This window comes from Triturus cristatus, chromosome 3_2, assembly GCF_964204655.1.
Source record: "Triturus cristatus chromosome 3_2, aTriCri1.1, whole genome shotgun sequence".
NCBI classification, from domain to species: Eukaryota; Metazoa; Chordata; class Amphibia; order Caudata; family Salamandridae; genus Triturus; species Triturus cristatus.
The window spans coordinates 774,991,986-775,011,782 of record NC_140584.1 but is presented as its reverse complement, the minus strand read 5'-3'; the positions used below and the strand labels follow the sequence as shown (position 1 = coordinate 775,011,782).

The following is a 19,797-nucleotide window of genomic DNA, read 5'->3' as shown; positions in this document are numbered from 1 at the left end:
ATCTCGACCTCCGATTCGATGGCGTCGGGCAGTCTTTACTCGATGTCGACTTCGGGCGGCTCCGGTCCGATAGCGACCTCAACTTCGATGACGTCGGCCGGCCTTGACTCGATGTCGACTTCCGGCGGCTCCGGAGTGCGATCCTCACTCCCGACCTCCGGTGCTCCTCTCCTTAGGTTTCCGGCGACTCCGGAGTGCGACCTCCACTCCCGACCTCCGGCACGATTCTCTCAGGTTCCGGCGACTCCGGAGTGCGATCCTCACTCCCGACCTCCGTTACACTTCACCTCGGTCTCCGACGACTCCGGAGGGCGGACTTCACTCCTCCGATGACGCCGCTCACTCGACCTCGGGTGACTTCCTCCTCGACCTCTGGTACTCCTCACGACCTCTGACGGCGCCCTCTCTCTCGACCTCTGGCGGCTCCGGGTACGACGTCCGCTTTCCAGTCGGCGCCGCTTCTCCACCTCGGGCTCCAGGTCTCAGGCTACTCGACGTCGGACTCCAGGGAAACCAGTTTCCAGGTCAGGATCTTGTTGTTCTCTGTTTCTAAGGCCTGTTCCTGCTGTCCAGGTCCTTAGGATGGTTTTTTCTGGCTTCTTCCCACACAGGGCTCCAGGCTGGGCTCAGTCAGTAGGGACTAGTATCAAGGGTGGGTTTATGGACCCCACTCCAGGCACAAGTTTCCACCCCTGCTGCTTCACTCCTTCCTCCTTCAAGTTTCTGCTGCTCACTCTTCACCAGTCAGGTGCCAACTGCCAGCTCCAACTGCCAACTCTCTGTCTTAGCTTCCCAACATTCTAAACCGCCTCCAACTGTCACAGGGTTCTGGAATGTTCTGGAAGGTGCTAGCAGGTTCCAGTGGATGCTGGTGATGTCACAGGTGGCCACCATTTTGTGCTCCAGGCCCTCAGACAGAAGTTTCAGGGGTAGCTAAAATGGCTCCCTGAATCTGCAGCAACACTAAAAAGTCTGGTGGTTCCCAAAAAGGAAAAATTCAAACAGGGTTTGAGGCAAAAGTGGGACAAAATAAATAATGAAGAGGAGGGACCACCCAAAGGGCTGACAGGTCTAACACGCGTCCCCCCCAGCTGAAAGTGGGGAGAGCTACCCAACCCCTTGGGAGTTCTCATCACTAAGGCGGAAATACCTTGAGAGACCGTCTGCATTGGCGTGGTCCACTCCAGGCCGATGTTCCACCTGAAAGTCCATTCCCTGTAGGGAAATAGACCACCTCAACAACTTGGGATTCTCCCCCTTCATTTGCATCAGCCAACGAAGGGGTCTGTGGTCGGTCTGAACTAGGAAGTGAGAGCCAAACAGGTATGGCCGCAACTTCTTCAGAGCCCATACCACTGCAAAGGCTTCACGCTCTATTGCACTCCACTTCTGTTCCCTGGGAAGTAGTCTCCGGGATAGGAAGACCACGGGTTGATCCAGACCCTCTTCGTTGAGTTGCGATAACACTGCCCCAATGCCATGTTCTGATGCATCTGTCTGGACAATGAACTCCTTGGAAAAGTCTGGGGCCCTTAAGACCGGGGCCTCGCACATGGCTTTCTTCAATCTCTCAAAGGCTTGCTGACAAGCCTCCGTCCAGACTACCCGTCGAGGTTGTTTCTTGGACGTGAGCTCCGTGAGGGGGGCTACGATGGTACCGTACCCCTTCACGAAGCGGCGGTAGTATCCCGTGAGGCCCAAAAATGCTCGGACCTCAGTCTGTGTCTTGGGGGGTTCCCAGGCCATGATGGCCTCGATCTTCGCCTGGAGGGGTTGCACCGTTCCCCTACCCACCAAGTGTCCAAGGTACACTACCGACCCCTGCCCGATCTGGCACTTGCTGGCCTTGATCGTCAATCCAGCTTGTCTCAGGGCCTGGAGAACAGCTTGCAGGTGACGCAAGTGATCCTCCCAGCTGTTACTGAAGACGGCTATGTCATCCAGATAAGCAGCAGAGAAACTCTCCATTCCGGTGAGGATCTGGTTTACCAGGCGCTGAAACGTGGCAGGTGCGTTCTTGAGCCCAAAGGGCATCACACAGAACTGGTAGTGGCCATTGGGCGTGGAGAAGGCTGACCTTTCCCTTGCTCCATCAGTCAAAGAGATCTGCCAGTACCCTGAAGTAAGGTCAAAGGTACTTAGATATTGGGCAGCTCCCAGCCGGTCAATCAATTCATCCGCCCTAGGGATCGGATGAGCATCAGTTTTGGTCACTGAATTCAGTCCCCGATAGTCCACACAGAACCTCAGTTCTGGTTGGGCACCCGGTGGTGCAGCTTTTGGTACTAACACCACCGGACTGGACCAGGGGCTGCTAGAAGGTTCGATCACTCCTAGCTCCAGCATCTTAGTGACTTCACTATGAATGCTGGCCTTCACCTTGTCTGACATCCGGTAGATCTTGGACTTCACAGGTGGGCTGTCTCCTGTGTCCACGTCATGGACGCACAGGTGAGTCCTACCCGGGACAAGGGAGAACAACGAAGAGTACTGCCCCAGGACCTGGCGACAGTCCTCCTGCTGTTCAGGAGTTAGAGATGGGGAGAGAATCACTCCCTCCACCGACCCATCCTTCTCTTGAGACGCAAACAGATCAGGGAGAGGCTCGCTTTCCACGTCCTCTCCTCCGTCAGTCACCATCATCAAGATGACTTCGGGCCTCTCGTGGTGGGGTTTGAGGCGGTTGGCATGCAGCACCCGCAGGGGCTGACGAGGGGTCTTCAGGTCCACCAAGTAGGTAGCCTTACCCTTCTTCTCCAACACCTCAAAGGGTCCTGACCAGCGATCCTGGAGGGCACTAAGCTCTCCCGGTTCGATCACCCACACCTTCTGGCCAGGCTCCAACTCCACCGGGTGAGCATTGTGGTCATACCACGCCTTCATCACTGCTTGGCTGGCTTCCAAGTTGTCAGAAGCTTGCTTCCACAACTTAGCCATTTGGCTCCGGAAGGCCAGCATGTAGCTCACCACATCCTGGGGAAGCTTTCTGGGAGTTCTTTCCCATCCGTCTCTCACCAGGTTGAGAGGTCCACGCACAGGGTGCCCATACAGAAGCTCGAAGGGGCTGAAGCCCACTCCCTTCTGTGGCACTTCCCTGTAGGAAAAAAGTAAACAGGGTAGGAGGACGTCCCATTTCCTCCGCAGGCTTTCAGGCAGACTTCTGATCATGCCCTTCAAGGTTTTGTTAAACCTCTCCACCAGACCATTGGTCTGGGGGTGGTAAGGAGTGGTGAACCGGTATGTCACTCCACACTCCTTCCACATCGCCCGCATATACGCTGACATGAAGTTGGTCCCCCTGTCGGACACAACTTCCTTGGGAAAACCCACTCGGGTAAAGATTCCCATCAGGGCCCTAGCCACAACAGGTGCTGTTATGGTCCTCAGAGGTATTGCCTCTGGGTACCGTGTGGCATGATCCACCAGAACCAGGATAAACCTGTGACCAGCTGTAGTCGGTGGATCTAACGGACCCACAATGTCGATGCCCACCCTTTCAAAGGGGGTGCTAACGACAGGAAGTGGTTCCAGGGGAGCTTTCAGCTTCACCCCTGTTTTCCCACTGGCTTGGCAAGACACACATGTCCGGCAGTAGGTATCGGACGACACTTTCATCTGAGGCCAATAAAAGTGTGGGACAAGACGGGCGAAGGTCTTGTCTTGCCCCAGGTGTCCTGCCAATGGTATCTCGTGAGCCAACTCCAGAAGGAAGGCTCGATAACGTTGAGGGACTACCAAGGCTCGTGACGATCCATGTAGGGGTGCCTTGGGTTCACTGTAGAGGAGGCCATCCTCCCAGTAAACACTGTAGTTCCCTTCAACGTTCCCTGCTGCCTGGGCTTCGGCCTGACGCCTTAGCCCCTCAAGGGTAGGGCACTCCCTCTGGCCCTGGCAGAATTCCTCCCTGGACGGGCCTCCCTCCACGTGCCACTCGGCCGGGATGGGTAGGTCCTCCAGGTTGGTAACATCCCCCACCGCAGACTCCTGGTCCACCACCTCCGGTGGCCTATCCGTCCTACGGGGTGGGGACGCCGAGGCAGGCTCCTCCTGTCCTCGGTTCTTCCCTTGACTGGCAGCTGGCTGGGCCTTTGTTCCAGGCTCCAGCCGAAATGAACTCCCTCTTCGGGTAGTCGCGGTCCTTGTGCTAACACAGGCCCAGTCAGGTGTACCCAGCATCTCGGTGTGAGTCCGGTATTCCACCTCCTTCCAAGCGTTGTGCTCCATGTCATTCCCCAGCAGACAATCAACTGGCACGGCAGGGCTTACGGCAACTCGAAGTGAACCTGCAACCCCCCCCCATTCAAAGGGAACCTCGGCCACTGGATAGTGGCCTGTTCTGCCGTCAGCCATCGCGGCTGGGTGGAGTACATCGGGAATTACCTGCTCTGGAGACACCAGTTGGCTACGCACCATAGTCATACTGGCTCCTGTGTCTCTCAGAGCCTCCCCTCTTTGGCCGTTGATGGTGACCCACTGCCCATACTTTGCGGTATTTGCGGGCACCTGGATCTTAGGAACCATCTCCCGTTCTCCCAGGGACACTAAAGTGACACCCGCCCACTCCCTTCCCTTAGTTAAGGGCATCTCCTCCCCGAGCACTACACTAGCTACTCCGGGGGTCTTTCCTCCAGTGGGAGGGGGTGGTCGTTTCAAGCACTTCGGATCTCCTTTATAGTGTCCAACGCCACCGCACTCATAGCAATGGACAACCCTTGGCTGCTGACTCTGGCCAGGATTAGGGTTTCTGGGTGGGTTAGCCCTAGGGGTGAATCCTGTTCCCTTCCCTTGGAAGTTATTTTGGGGGCCTTTGGAGAACTCCTTTTTCTTTTCCCCTCCCTCTTTCTTCTGGGGGGCGCCCTGTCCGGCCTTTTGAGTATCCCCTCCAGTCCCCCTTGTGGACACCCGGGTACTAGCCCAAATGTCCGCCTCCTCAGCAAGCTTCCGGGGACTGGTCAGCTTGCTATCCACCAGGTGTTGCCGCAGTTCAGGGAAACATTTCTCGAGCAGGTGTTCCTTCAGTACTAGGTCAAACAACCCCTCGTAGTTCCTCACTTCACTGCCCTGAATCCAACCTTCCAGTGCCTTCTTTGCATAGTCCAGGAAGTCCACCCAATTCTGTGTGCCCAGTTTGTGACTACCCCTGAACTTCTGTCTGTACTTTTCGGGTGTTAGTCCAAACTTCCTTATGAGCGCCAGTTTCATGGTGGGGTAGTGGGTCTGCTCATCCTCTTCGAGGGCCAATAAAGCATCCCTACCAGCTGGAGGCATGTACTTGTACAATCCCCCTCCCCAGTACTTCTCTGGAATCCCATGGGCCCTCAACGAGACCTCATAGGCCGCTAGCCACTTGGCGATATCGTCGCCCACTCCATAGCTAGCTACTATGTCCTTTGGCAGGTATGGTTTAGGTTCCCTGGTGATCTCTTGGGTTTGGCTGCCACCATTAGGAACAGGTTGTGCCCCGATTCTCAGGATCTGAAGATCTATTTCTTTCAGTCGTAATTCATGGGCCATCCTCTGCTCCTCCTTCTCCTTCTCCAGCCTTGCTAAGTCCCATGTGAGCTGTCTTTTCTCCCTCCGGTCTGTTAACTCCACTTCAGACAAGCCACCGCTAGAGGCACTGCTGCCCTTCCTAGAAATGGTTCTGGGCCCCGCTGACAGGTTCCCCACCTCAGGTTGGTACATCTCAGCCCCCTCGGTGTCAGGCTCTCTATCCCTGTCCTCCTCCTCAGCCTTGCTTTCTCGGCGTGCCTCCCCCCAAGCCCTTAAGCTGGTTTGGAGTGCACCCTTCTTTGCTCCTGGGGGACAGTACACCCCCTCCCGCTGGCAAAACTCCCTGAGTTGGGCCACAGTGTACGTTTCTAGATTTTCTAGTACAAACTCCATCTCGCCCACTCAGGTTAGAGGACAGGTTTTGTGCAGTAACTATGCAGGGGGGTACCTTTAATAATACCTCCTCCCACCACCAGAGTAAATTTGGAAAAAACAAAAACCCACAATTAGGAAGGCCGCTTTGAGAAAACTCCCGGTGTAGGCCTATGGACTACCCACAGTTATTGTTGAGTATACGTAGGCACAGCTCTATCCCACCACTGAACACCAATTTATGTTGGAAAACCACACTCCCACACTGAAAGGGTGGTGGTGGTCTTCCGGACACACTGTGGTAGCTTGGCTCGAGTGGTCAGGAATCAGGCTCCGTGCTAAGCATACGACATACCCATACAATAACCATGCGTGCATCCGTTCCAAAAACGACTCTACACCGTAAAAATTATGAAAATATCTTTCTTTATCTTCTTTTCCTCTTAGTTGCTGATTGGATAAAATAAATAACAATCACAATATACAAACTTTTTGGATAGTGCAGGTCAAATAAATACTGGCTTAATGATTCAATAAATAGGGGTGATCATAAATACTGAAGGCATAAATAAAAGTGCAATACATACAGGCAATTAAATATTCTGAGGCAATAAATACTGTAACCAATAAATATTGTGCATCAATAAATACTGTGGACCAATAAATACAGTGAAGCAATAAATAGGTTAAATACAATAAATACAGTGCCCCTAATAAATACTTAAAAGCTGACAGTGACACTCATAGAATTAGTTCACTTTTGAATTCCTAAGGGCTGATTTGGCCCAGGCACAGCTTGTGGGGATGTGGAAGGCTTGGGGGTGTCTACTCCCTGGCTTGGACAAGGCTGAGGCCTAAACTGAGGTAGATCAAGGGGGGGAATACCAGAGACCTGGCTCTCTCCCTCCACACCACTTCTCTAGATTAGTCCCAGCTCACCCCTGGCACAGTCAGGTTGGTTCCAGCACCTCCCTAGCCCCTTAGAGCAGTCTCTCAGGTCTCCACAGGGCCTTAGGCGCCCTCTACTCCACTTACTGCCCTTTTTCTGATGCTCCGACGCCGCTGGAGTCGTGTCGACGCCGTGAGCGGTTCCGATTCGATGTCGGCGGCCTCGGCACAATGTCAGTTCCTGACGACGCCGGTAGGCGGTTCCGGTTCGATGTCGGCGGCCTCGGCTCGATCTCGACCTCCGATTCGATGGCGTCGGGCAGTCTTTACTCGATGTCGACTTCGGGCGGCTCCGGTCCGATGGCGACCTCAACTTCGATGACGTCGGCCGGCCTTGACTCGATGTCGACTTCCGGCGGCTCCGGAGTGCGATCCTCACTCCCGACCTCCGGTGCTCCTCTCCTTAGGTTTCCGGCGACTCCGGAGTGCGACCTCCACTCCCGACCTCCGGCACGATTCTCTCAGGTTCCGGCGACTCCGGAGTGCGATCCTCACTCCCGACCTCCGTTACACTTCACCTCGGTCTCCGACGACTCCGGAGGGCGGACTTCACTCCTCCGATGACGCCGCTCACTCGACCTCGGGTGACTTCCTCCTCGACCTCTGGTACTCCTCACGACCTCTGATGGCGCCCTCTCTCTCGACCTCTGGCGGCTTCGGGTACGACGTCCGCTTTCCAGTCGGCGCCGCTTCTCCACCTCGGGCTCCAGGTCTCAGGCTACTCGACGTCGGACTCCAGGGAAACCAGTTTCCAGGTCAGGATCTTGTTGTTCTCTGTTTCTAAGGCCTGTTCCTGCTGTCCAGGTCCTTAGGATGGTTTTTTCTGGCTTCTTCCCACACAGGGCTCCAGGCTGGGCTCAGTCAGTAGGGACTAGTATCAAGGGTGGGTTTATGGACCCCACTCCAGGCACAAGTTTCCACCCCTGCTGCTTCACTCCTTCCTCCTTCAAGTTTCTGCTGCTCACTCTTCACCAGTCAGGTGCCAACTGCCAGCTCCAACTGCCAACTCTCTGTCTTAGCTTCCCAACATTCTAAACCGCCTCCAACTGTCACAGGGTTCTGGAATGTTCTGGTAGGTGCTAGCAGGTTCCAGTGGATGCTGGTGATGTCACAGGTGGCCACCATTTTGTGCTCCAGGCCCTCAGACAGAAGTTTCAGGGGTAGCTAAAATGGCTCCCTGAATCTGCAGCAACACTAAAAAGTCTGGTGGTTCCCAAAAAGGAAAAATTCAAACAGGGTTTGAGGCAAAAGTGGGACAAAATAAATAATGATGAGGAGGGACCACCCAAAGGGCTGACAGGTCTAACAGTGCCATCAACTTTGATTGAGTGAATAAAATAAATGCTTAACACACCCTTTGGATAAGTCAAACTGCTCACCCACACTACCACAAAGTGAGCTGTTAGTACTTAACTAATTTAGCCTCTGTTATTCCTCTGGGGATCCACTGGACTCTCTGCACACTATACCTTACTTTGGTATAGTATATACAGTGCCACTTTCGTACAAAGCATTTCACAATAGTTCAGACTTGACATAATCAATACCAAAGCCCCATGTTTGCTTGCAGGGAGAGAGAGGAAAGGAAACACTTTCCTAAGCGTCTTAATCACCCAAAAGCAGGTTGAAATCGTCAGATTAACTTGAAGATTTAAGGACAGTTATTGCCCAATAGAACTCAGAGATTCTATGCTGAGTCAACAGGGTTGGGTAATGTTTCCAGCATTTCTGGACACCATTATTGGGTCCAAATGGATGGTTGGCTACCAAACATCAAAACTTCAGTCTTATCGCCACTGACACGAAGGTCGTTTTTTACAATCCATATGGCCACTGCCTTGATGCAGTTCTTAAAGTTGATAGCCGATGCCTCTATGCCTTTCTTGATAGGCACAATTATTTGTGTGTCGTCCGCATAGGACAAGGCCTGAAGCCCGATAGATCGTATCAGCTTTGCCAGTGGGGAAACATATATATTGAACAATGTGGGGCTCAGGGAGGGACCATGAGGAACCCCATCTGGGGTAGTTCTGGGCAGTGAATAGAACTGATCCACAGCCATTGTCTGTGACCTATTCATTAGGAAGGATGACAGGAGCTTAAGGGCTAAGTCTGCAACCCCAATTTCCTGCAGGCGGTCAATGAGCCGGGTAGGGGATTTGGTATCAATGGCTGCGTATAGCTCCAGAAGGATCAGCACTGCATCCTGTCCTGCATACACCGAGGATCGGATGTCATTGACTGCTGAAAATAATGCAGTCTCATCACCATGATTGCTCCTGGATCCAAACTGAGAAGGGTCCAGCAGATGTTGTTTTTCTAGATAGGTCATCAGCTGAAAATTCAGGTGTTTCTCCAAGATCTTATAAGGAGAGGCTTAACAACTAAATGTTTCTAAATATGAGGATAACAGTCAGAACCAATAGCCTTATTCAAGGCTGGTGTGAGGCGGGAGATAAAAGAGTCAGCTCCCAGCTGCATCGCCTTTGGTGAGCAAGGTTTCAATGAGGAGCCTGATTTCACGCTGGGAAGATTCTGTTCAGTCAGTTAAAGAGTTAAAGGGGGAGAGCAGACAGGCAACAGCAAAGGCCCACAAAAAAAATTCCTGGACTGTTAAAGGGCAGGGGCTGCGTAGGCATCCATTTGAACAGAAGTGGAAGGCTCAGAGTTGAGACTATCCAAATTATTAGAGGTATTGGAAATTTTGGTTTGGAAAAAAAACTGCCATATGATTACAGAAGGCTTGGGAGCTCTCAATGCTAGGGGACGCTGTAGGCGTGGTTAGATTAATCAAACTGAAGAGGTCTCTTGAAGAATTGGCTGATGCAAGCTTATACTTACATTAGAGCGATTTATCTTGCCTAACGGCTGCCTTGTATTCTGCCTAAGTGGCCTTGTAACTGGCTCTTTCGTGTGGTTTATATCCTTTACGCCAAGCACATTCTTGTCGACGGCAGGCCTGTCTATGTATTATGAGTTTGTCAGAAAATCAAGAGAAGGAAGGTTTTTTCCTACATGTTTAGGTTTCCTTTAACTGGGCTACAAAATCAATGGCTAAGGTAAGCCATGAAGAGAACTCTGAAGCTGCCAATTCTGTCATTGTGGTCTGTCCAGTTACTATCATTCTGAGCTCGGGATAAGGGTGCCTTACTAAGGCCTTTCCAATTCCTTTTCAGAACCCTATTACTTCCACCAATGGCAATATCATGAGTGGTGGGGAAGAAAGGCGAGAAAGGACCAGCATAAAGATCAGACCAAATGAGGGTCTGAGATGACTGGTGGACATGGTCTCCAGGATTTTTAAAGGGGATTTCAAATCTCCATCCTGTCCCGTAGATGGTGGTACAGGATTTGCAGTTCTTGGGATTTGCAGTTGGTGTTGCGGGCACTACAGTAACCCCTATTTGAGCCTTCATCTTCTGTGGAGTTACGACTTCTGACACTGAAAGTGTTCTTTTTGGGACCTGTTACTTTGGCTCGTTGCCTTGGACAGTTGGGCTCTCCGTCCTGTCCATCTCCTTTCTTCTGAGTGTTTGATGACAGGATTGTTCTTCTGTTGGGTCCTGGGTTCGTCCCTAAAATGAAGTATATGATCCATTTTCAGTAGGAAGTCATTCTTCTTGTATTTTGTCTGGATTCTCAGTCTCCTGAGGAGGTGGTCCTTCATTCTCTTGATGTTCAGAGAGCGGTTTTGATCTACCTGGACCGGGTGAAGGAGTTTTGAGTTTCCTCTTCATTGTTTGTTAATTTTGGTCTCTCCCGTAAGGGAGGGTAAGATTTCTACTCAGAACTTGAGCAGGAGGATCACATCTGTGATTCTGCAGGCATACAAGCAGTTTGGTTTGTCATCTCCCATGGGGATCCAGGGGAGGTCTACAAGAGGCATGGCCACCTCAGTTGCTGAGGTGCAGGAAGCCTCTTTGCAAGAAATGTGTGGGGCTGCCACTTGGGTGGTTCCTTCTACTTTTGTTAACCGTATTCGGGTTGTCCAGGGTCCGGAGGTTCTGGATCTGTTGGTTTCCAAGGTGTTGGCATCTGTGTTTCAAAAAGGCAGCTCGCTGTTCCCGGTAGATATGGGGGAAGTCTAGGTACTGGATAGTTTATAAGGGACAGTCAACAAGACTGTTTCTTGTTGCCCTCACACATACCTAGGGATGTCATACTTCATCACAGGACGAGGGCTCCTCGTTGGGCCGGCACTGCAATGCCCTAAGGGTCCCTCGAAGGGTCACTTTAGCAAAGATGTTTTTGTTTTACCACCGTTTGATGAGTGTAAGAGAGTTCTAAAGGGGTGGTAAGTGGTGTGTGTGAAAGAGTGAGATTAAAACTGGCAAGGGGATATCCATCCTATGTTTAATGTGTGGATTCCCCTCTCCGGTTAAAAGACCTGGTAGGTTAGTGCTACTGTCTGGGCTGTTATGACCCCTAGCAGCCAAGTGTGAATTCCTTTGTGAAATAGAAGTGAGTCAACATGTTTCGCGCCCCTGTTGGTCTAAACAGATCCCTTGCCCTTCACCAAGACCAGCAAGAAACCAAGGAAGGGTAAATAGATTACCCAACTTGTGATTCAGCAATGAGCGGTTCCCCTCTAACAGGATGGGACTGACTCGTGATTAATATCACTGCTTGTCCGAAGTAGTCATAACCGACATCTGGCTTCATGGATTAATATAGTAGACCACGCACATTTGCGTAAGTTCTGAAGGGTGTGATGCTCGTGCCACCTACCCTCACTTCTGCATCTGGCATCTGTGTTGTCACAGTTATTTTGCTGTTCTTTAAACTTTGTTTCTGCATATTCTATGCAATTGTCCTTGTGGTTTTGTGGCTTGGATACATCTCAATCAGTGATTCATCAAGCGAGAGGGATGAGGAGGTATTGCTGCAATTACTTACCTGTGATAGCCTTACACTGAGTCTGTCTCTCACAGTGATGAATCAGCTGCTCCCTCTCACCCTGTCAGCCAGTCCACCTGTGTGGTGTCACAGACTGGGTACAGAACAGGAAGTGAGGAGGAGGGGAGGGGTCTTTATACTTTTAGAGAAAGCTATGAAGAGTGATTCATCACAGTTAGAGAAGGATTCAGATTCATGTTATTACCGGTAAGTCATTGCAGGCTGCTCTTGAGGCAACTATACAGCAGCAATGGCGGTCCATTTACTACAGGATATTTAGGAGTTTTCGGGAAAAACCTGCAGTATGTATAATAAATTATTAGAACAAAATATCAAGAGTATATTTGCTACGTAGTAAAATATATCAACGTTCAACATTCTATCATCTGCAGTATTTGCAATTATTTTTAGTGAAGCTTCTGATTACATTATTAATGCAGTACCTCAAACAGGTTGAATCACATGTGCGACAGCGACGTCTCACTTTGATTAGTAAAGTCATGCAATAACTTTAGATTACATTATTTTGAGTTTTTGTTTATAACTATGGAGTCCGTACATTCTGTTTACTGAACTATACATTAACGTTGTTACTTTAGTGGTTACTGGAGTATCATCTGTGCACATACTATATTGGATTTGACAATACGTAGCACAGTATTTCAATGATATGCACTACGGTTTTCATAGTAGTAGCAGTCATATATTTGGTACACCATACAAAGCCGTATATTTACTATAGGACTGTAGAAGGTTTAATTTTAAGAATCGAAACTCTAGTATACAAATGTACAAAGTACTATAGTAAATTTATATTGGTCAAAACAGTGTAACACACGTCCTGCAGTGTAACTGCACCGGCGATGTAGATGTTATAGTAATAAAATATATTTGCTTCTATGTGTTTACATTTTATTACTCAATGTTTATGCTTAAAATGTGAGCCAAATAAAGCAACACTGATAAGTAGTTATTATACATGTAAATTCTGGAAAGTGGATGGAATAGGATGGCCTGAATGTTTGCAAGAGGCATGGCAAAGTTCACAAATTTTTCAAGTAAAAATGTTCTCATTATGATTTACAAGGATGGTAACAGAGTGCACACCAATTCATTCGAGTTTCGAAATCATTCAAGTTTATCATTTTTTTCATTTTTAAGCGTGCTAGCCCGGAAGCGTGGACTGCCCAGCCACGTAGCAGAAAGATCACTGAAGAAAGTGGGGCGGATTACCCACCCCACACCGGACGCACAGACTTCAAGTGTATGACAAAAATGCCAAATTATTCAAGTTCATCCCAAATGTTTATTTCTGGGTAAATCATTCAATATCTTCTGTTATTCTTAATGCACATGTTGGACACACTATGTACAACTTTAGATCCTTAATGCTATAGACATGCCATAACGAGCCTTATTCTGTAGCATGGACAATTGCATAGGTACTCCTCGATTAGATAATTTGCATCACCCAATGCATTTCGTGCCTTCCTGGCACTTCGTCAGGGGTTCTCTACAATATTAAGAAACATGACTGTTAGGTTACAAATTACCCTTTGTTTATCAAATTGTGCAACTAAAAAACGGTGTGTCAAGTAAACGTGTTCATAACTTAATGCTCACCCCGTAATCAACGTTTTGCCCACTGGAATACATGATAATTGATGTCGATAGCTAAATGCCCCATCTTTCCCTTTACGCTCCCCTTCAACTAATCCCCGAAGTGCTCTTAACTTCAGTAATCCCAACACATTCTCCACTAAACTCCCTTGCTAATGCGGTAACCACCCTTCCACGAGCTCATACCTCGAGTGCGTTAATGCCTGTTTCCTCTCGTTTCAATACGTGTACTAGATGTTACCCTCCCACCTGCATTTAATAACTTCCTGTGAGGTGTTCCCGCCTTCTCGTATTTTTCCAGAACGTCTCACTCCCACTGTGATCAAACTACAATACCCACAATGCACTGTTATTGTGCTTTGAGACAACTGATGTAAAACATAAATTTTACCACACGTGTTTAAACCTCATGCCCTCAACACATATTTCCCCGCCACTAAAAGGTAAGCTCTCCGTATTATGAGCATTCTGTGTGACATTTAAACTTGAACATAAAATTCCCCGCCCTCCCACAGATGACACCTTTAAACGTTAATCACTCCAAACCTCAACACGCTTCGCCTGGTGTGTTACTTGCTGCTGAGGAGGTGCTTTCCCTCGGTGTCATCCAAGAAGGGGCTGCCTGTTACCGCTACTGTCTACAAGGAGCCGAGGAGGGCTGTAGCACGACGCGGGACTCTGTGTCCCAGGATCCCGTGCTCTCCAACACCTGTGCTCGCTCCCCGCCCACCCGACCTGGACAGTACTTAAAACCTCGCGGAACCCGCTGGCGCGGGTCCCGCTTCGCCTGGTGTGTTACTTGCTGCTGAGGAGGTGCTTTCCCTCGGTGTCATCCAAGAAGGGGCTGCCTGTTACCGCTACTGTCTACAAGGAGCCGAGGAGGGCTGTAGCACGACGCGGGACTCTGTGTCCCAGGATCCCGTGCTCTCCAACACCTGTGCTCGCTCCCCGCCCACCCGCTCTAGCCCTCCCACCCCTCATAAAGGAGGAGGCGCCATCCGCTACGCGGGACGCGAGCGGGACGCGCCGGACGAAGCCCGGACAAAGGGCGGGCCGTCTGTGGCCGTCAGGGGCCAAAGGAGGCTGGGCTGGGCCACGTCCTTTTCCTCTGCAAGAACTGTGAGTACATATCCCGGTTTTTGTATCCAGAAAACCATGTCTACCCGCTCTGGCAAGTTGTTAAGGAATGAAGGCGGAAGGGGGCCAAATGCGGCAAGCCCCATCATTGGAACTATGGACCGCTTTATTACCAGGGTGACGGCGGTGATTGAAAAAGAGATTGCCATGTCTGAGCGGCGTCTGTCTGAGGTTTACCTCCCCTCAAGACGGTCATCCCTGGGGGTCGACGCTCAATCATCGTCCATAATGGCCAGTACCCAGGTTCAGGCCGCTATTTCGCCTAGTGTGTCTAGTACTTCTATAGACCCATCCCAGCTGGTTGGCATTGAACAAAATATAGGCAGGTTAGAAAGTTTGGCTGCTCTCTTTCCAGCAGTCATCGTGGAGGCCGATGGCCTTGGTAAAATGATTACGCCATCGTCCATTAATACCCCAAGTAAAGTCATTAATGATCTGGAGCCCTTAACATCGTCCACTTCGCCCTTGGCTCTACCAGAAGGGGAGATAGTTAGGTCCCCCAAAAACCCCCAAACTCCAATTATGAGACAGGAGATTAGGCCCTTAAGTAAAAAGGCTCGTAAACGTAAAAAGGGCTGCCCAGTAAGACAGGCCGCTCTTTACCAAAGCTTAAGAAAGCCTTTTGGAGTAGGATTGAGAACTACAAGGGGTAAAGCTACAGTGAATAAACCGGACATAGCTGGGGATGTTCTGAACCCTCCCGAGGACTTATACCCTGGTGTAAATAGTGTGAAGCCTCTAAAGCTTCCTGACTTAGCAACGGCAGAAAATATTTTTGAGAAGGTTTATAGCCTCTTGAACCCGTTGCTAATTCAAGTTAAAGGCCTTGGGGAAAGGATAGACAAACTCGAGCAATCAACCCTTGACGGCTTTCATTCACTTAAAGCAGTAGTTAAACAAATAAGTAGAGTGACCAATGCTACGGACTTGGTTGCAAATGGGAACGTGCCTTTATCCCAGCGAGTCCCTAAGCACCCAATATGTTTTGATAAGGGAGTTTCCAATAGTCCATTAATTTCAGCTTCCACATCTCCCCCAAGCCCCAAAGCAGGACCCCAGCAAAAGGGTTCTCTATCCCACATAGAGCCCGATAAAAATAAGCTTAAGTCTTCCCAACAAAAGCAGCCACAGGAAGCTAGCGGCATAAAGTAAGTCCCCAAAAAACTAGGGGCATGCACCAATTTTAACAGGTTACCTCTCGAGAAAGCCCCTAGGCCCGTCCCCCATCCTACCATTACATCTACCCCCTCGCTGGTCTCTAGTAAGCAAGTTCGACGGATCCCTCCAGTAAACCTTCCACCAGACTGCCAACCCTATGTGGCAGTCATGGTTAATGTGCCCCCCTTAAAGGACGGGCAGTTGGAAAATCATCAATCACTTAAGAATAAGTGTATCCACTGGCTAAAGGCAAATAAGCCAATCCCGCTAGGTGTGGATGGAATTATACTAAGTGTCCGTAGAGTGGACTGGGTTGGACAGGGGGAAAAAACGCAGGAGGGGGACTGTATAATTATAAATTTCCGAGATCCAAGAGTGGTACCATCGATCTGCACCCCTATTCCCAACATGGGGGCTCCGGGGGTTAAAGTGGTAGATCTTTCCTTCTTTTACCCCAGGCAAATCGTTGATTTTACCGGTGGAAGCTTAAGTCCCCCGGTCCTTGGCCTGAATTGGGATGAGACTTTAGGGGATACTAGGGAGAATCATTTGTGGCCAGCAGGACCTGTTTGACTGGAAGTTGGGCATAGAGCAGATTCAGCGGACCCATTATCACTCAGTAAAAGTAATCCTACAAGTGGGATAGATGACCCTTTACTCACCTTGTATGACCCTCGCTCCCCTCATGTTTCCCCGAGGAGCTCTACAGGTGGGGGCATTCCGGCGCCCTGCGACACTCCAGCTGTGGCGGACCCTGTCTTTAAGGTTTTCAGCTGGAATGTCGCAGGGATCGCAGGAAAACTGGCTCTGCCTGACTTTATTGCCCCGGTCGATGAACACTCTCTGTGCCTCTTCCAAGAGACATGGAGTTGTGTGCCGGTCCACAGGGTGGGTTTTTCGTCTTATTTTTCCCCTGCGCAGGTTTCGTCTTCAGGGAGGGGGCGCCCAGCGGGTGGCCTCCTTATTTGGGTTGCGGCATCTCTAGATTGTAGAATTATGGAATTCCCCACAGGTTCTCCTGACATTCTAAACATCACCCTAATAGACCAAAGGGGGAGAGTTGTTTTAAATGTTTATAATGTCTATGCCCGGGGAACTGTGGGCGGGAGAAAGTCTCCTGTAATATCTCTCCTCGAGACTTTGTTAAGTAATACTCCATATAAGTCTCGTATATTGGTTGCTGGTGATATGAACTGTACGTTCGAGCCCTTGGGCTCAGACGTTTCCCTCGACCAAGAAGAGGAGGACACCAGGTGGGGGATTCCGACTCTGGAAATCCCACCGATTAGAAGGTGGTCAGAAGTGGCGCTTCAGTTATATTCTCTGAGCCTTGAATTCAATCTAAGGGCTGCTAATGGGAGGACACCCTCGGATAGGTTGGGCGTCCACACGTACAATAGGCCAGGACATACCTCTAGGTTAGATTATTTTTTAGTAGACGTATGTCTGTGGCCCCATGTAAAGGACATGCAGGTGGTCCCCTCGTCTGAAAGTGACCACAACCTGCTTTCTTTAAGTATGGCCCAGTGGTGGCGACATTTAAGTAAGGATACTATAAACCGGGTAGCAGCACCACCGGAGGTCTCGGAAGTCTCCCCTTGTGGTAGGCGAATCAAATGGGCCAAATTGGTTTTATCAGAGGGGAAGCTAGAAGAAATACAATTTCACCTAAACCACACGGTACTAAACCTTGGAATATCCACGGAAGGTGTGGGTAGAGTGAGTGGGCTCTTTGTCTCCCTGACAGAAGCCTTAACAAACGTCTTTACTTTACACCATAACAAATTGGGTAACAAACACTCTAAAAAACCCGCCGATGGCTGGTATACCCAATCATGTAGGGTTTATAAGGTTAAGCTAGTTGAGGCGATTAAAGCTAAGTCCCGTCCTGTGATACAGGAAGCAAGGAAGGCCTACAACAAGTCCCTTAAACTAGCCAGGAGGGAGTGGGAAGACAAATACTGGGATGACCTGCTCCAGGCCAGTAAAACTAGGGACTCAAGGGCATTTTGGCATCTTATAAGTGCACGGAAAAACCCCGATGCACTTGTGAGACCCTGTAACATCCCGCCTCAAAGCTGGGTAAAGCACTTTGGGTCCCTATACCTCCCTCCAGATGGGGATTGTAATGTGGGGTTGGACCTCACTCGAATAACTGAACCTCATGCCTATGATCTCTTTACTCCGCTAGAGATTGAGGGGGTTATAGGGTGGGTAGCCCCACGTAAGGCTGCGGGCCCCGATGGCCTCCCGGGGGACCTTATGAGGGCATATCCAGCGGAAAGGGCACGGGTCATATCAGCACTACTTAATGATATCATGATGGGAGGGGCAGTACCAGAATCCTGGAAAGGGGCGGTGGTGGTCCCGATATATAAAAAAGGGTGCAGGGTATCACCGGGGAACTACCGACCCATAAGCCTGATCGACTCCACTCAAAAGATAGCTGGTAAAGCTATCCTTGGAAGGATTCTCCATTGGGTGGAGGAGAACAAAATTCTCTCAGACTTTCAGGCAGGTTTTCGGGTTGGAATGGGGACAATAGAGCAGGTGTTTAGGTTGGTATTATTGGGGTGGAAGGTGGTGGAACTGGGCAAGGGCAGTCTCTATTTGGCCTTTATAGACCTGAAGACTGCCTTTGACCTAGTCCCCCGGGAAGACCTTTGGAGGGTACTCTATGAGCTGGGTTTACCCCCTTACATCTTGTCACTTCTTATCAGCCTTCACGCCCATACCTTTGCTCAGGTCCGTTGGGGTAAAAACGGTGAACTTACTGAGAAGATCCCAGTCTCCAGGGGCGTAAGACAGGGCTGTGTCTTGGCACCCACCCTATTTTCACTTTATGTGAATGGGGTGGTAAAACATCTTCAACAAGAGCCAGCCGACGCCCCTTGTCTCGGAGGAGTCCGTATCCCCACCCTGCTTTTTGCGGACGACACGCTCCTGATTTCGAAGACCCCTCAAGGCCTCCAGAAATTATTAACGCGATTTCAGGAGTTTTGTGGTGCAAGAGGATTAACAATAAACGTGGATAAAACAAAATATCTAGTCCTAAATCCTCCTAAGAAACTGGGCCGCCCACCGACACTAAACTCGATTCCCCTAGAGAAAGTAGCCGAATTCGATTACCTCGGTATTCGGATTACAGATAGGATGTCTTGGGCTAGTCATATTGATAAAATGGTTCTCAGCCACAAGAGAGTGGGAGGTGCTCTAATGAGGGAGTTCAGGGCCTCTCAAAGGAGATCACTCACCCCAGTAGTTGATATCTACAAGGCTAAAGTAGTGTCATCAGCCTTGTATGGGGCTGAATTGTGGGGCCACTGTTGTTTGAACGCCCTAGAGTCAGCGGAGAGCAAGTTATTGAAATCCCTTATCTCCGTGCCCCTGAGTACTCCATCCGTACCTGTCCGGTTGGATATGGGCTGCAAAAATATTAAAGACCAGGCCCAGCTTCGCCCCCTTTTGTTATGGACACGAATCTGGAGGGGTGAAGAACTAAAATCTTACGCTGATGCCCTGGGGGAAATAATGAGCTTGGGGGGTTGGGCTAAGATAAAGTGGCTAAGAGATACTAAAAAGCTTTTGGAGAATATCGGTCTAGGAGGCTGTTGGTCATCACGTTCAGCCACTCCAAAAGAAGTTGTCAAGGCGCTTTATTGGAACTGGTGTGCGGAGCGTTTAATCACAAACTCTAATCACTGCAAGTCGACTGTCGCCTTTCTGCAAATCAAGGACACTGTGGCTTTTGAACCCTACCTGGACTTGATAACTCTCCCTTTTGATCGAGCCCTTTACTTCAAATTTAGAGTTGGATGCCTCCCCCTAGGCGCATTGGTATCAAGTTGGTCACCTCTGGCCCGTATTTCTCCCAACTGTGCGTGTTGCCGAAGCAAGGCCGAGACCATTGTACATGTCTTGTTTGTTTGCCCGGATTATGCAAGGCCTAGGAGTGTTTGGTTGAAACCCCTTTGTCGCAATATGGGCACACGCAGCTACCTTGAAGCCCTTTGTATCCTAACTACGGACACTTCCCCCCCTTTAGTGTGTGGAATTGCAAAATTTTTAAAGTGGTCTTGGCTTATTCGTTGTAAGAGACTGTCAGTAGCTGTTTAATTCTCTTTCTAGTTAATTTATTAACGGGCAATTTATGTCCTTTTTATCTTTTTACGA

The 19,797-nt window shown here is 49.8% G+C and overlaps 1 protein-coding gene across 1 annotated transcript in view; it reads right to left on the bottom strand.

Moving 5' to 3' along the window:
• C3_2H2orf80 (chromosome 3_2 C2orf80 homolog) overlaps positions 1–19,797 on the bottom strand; it is a 330,996-nt gene that overhangs the window by 310,630 nt on the left and 569 nt on the right. The window lies entirely within an intron of this gene.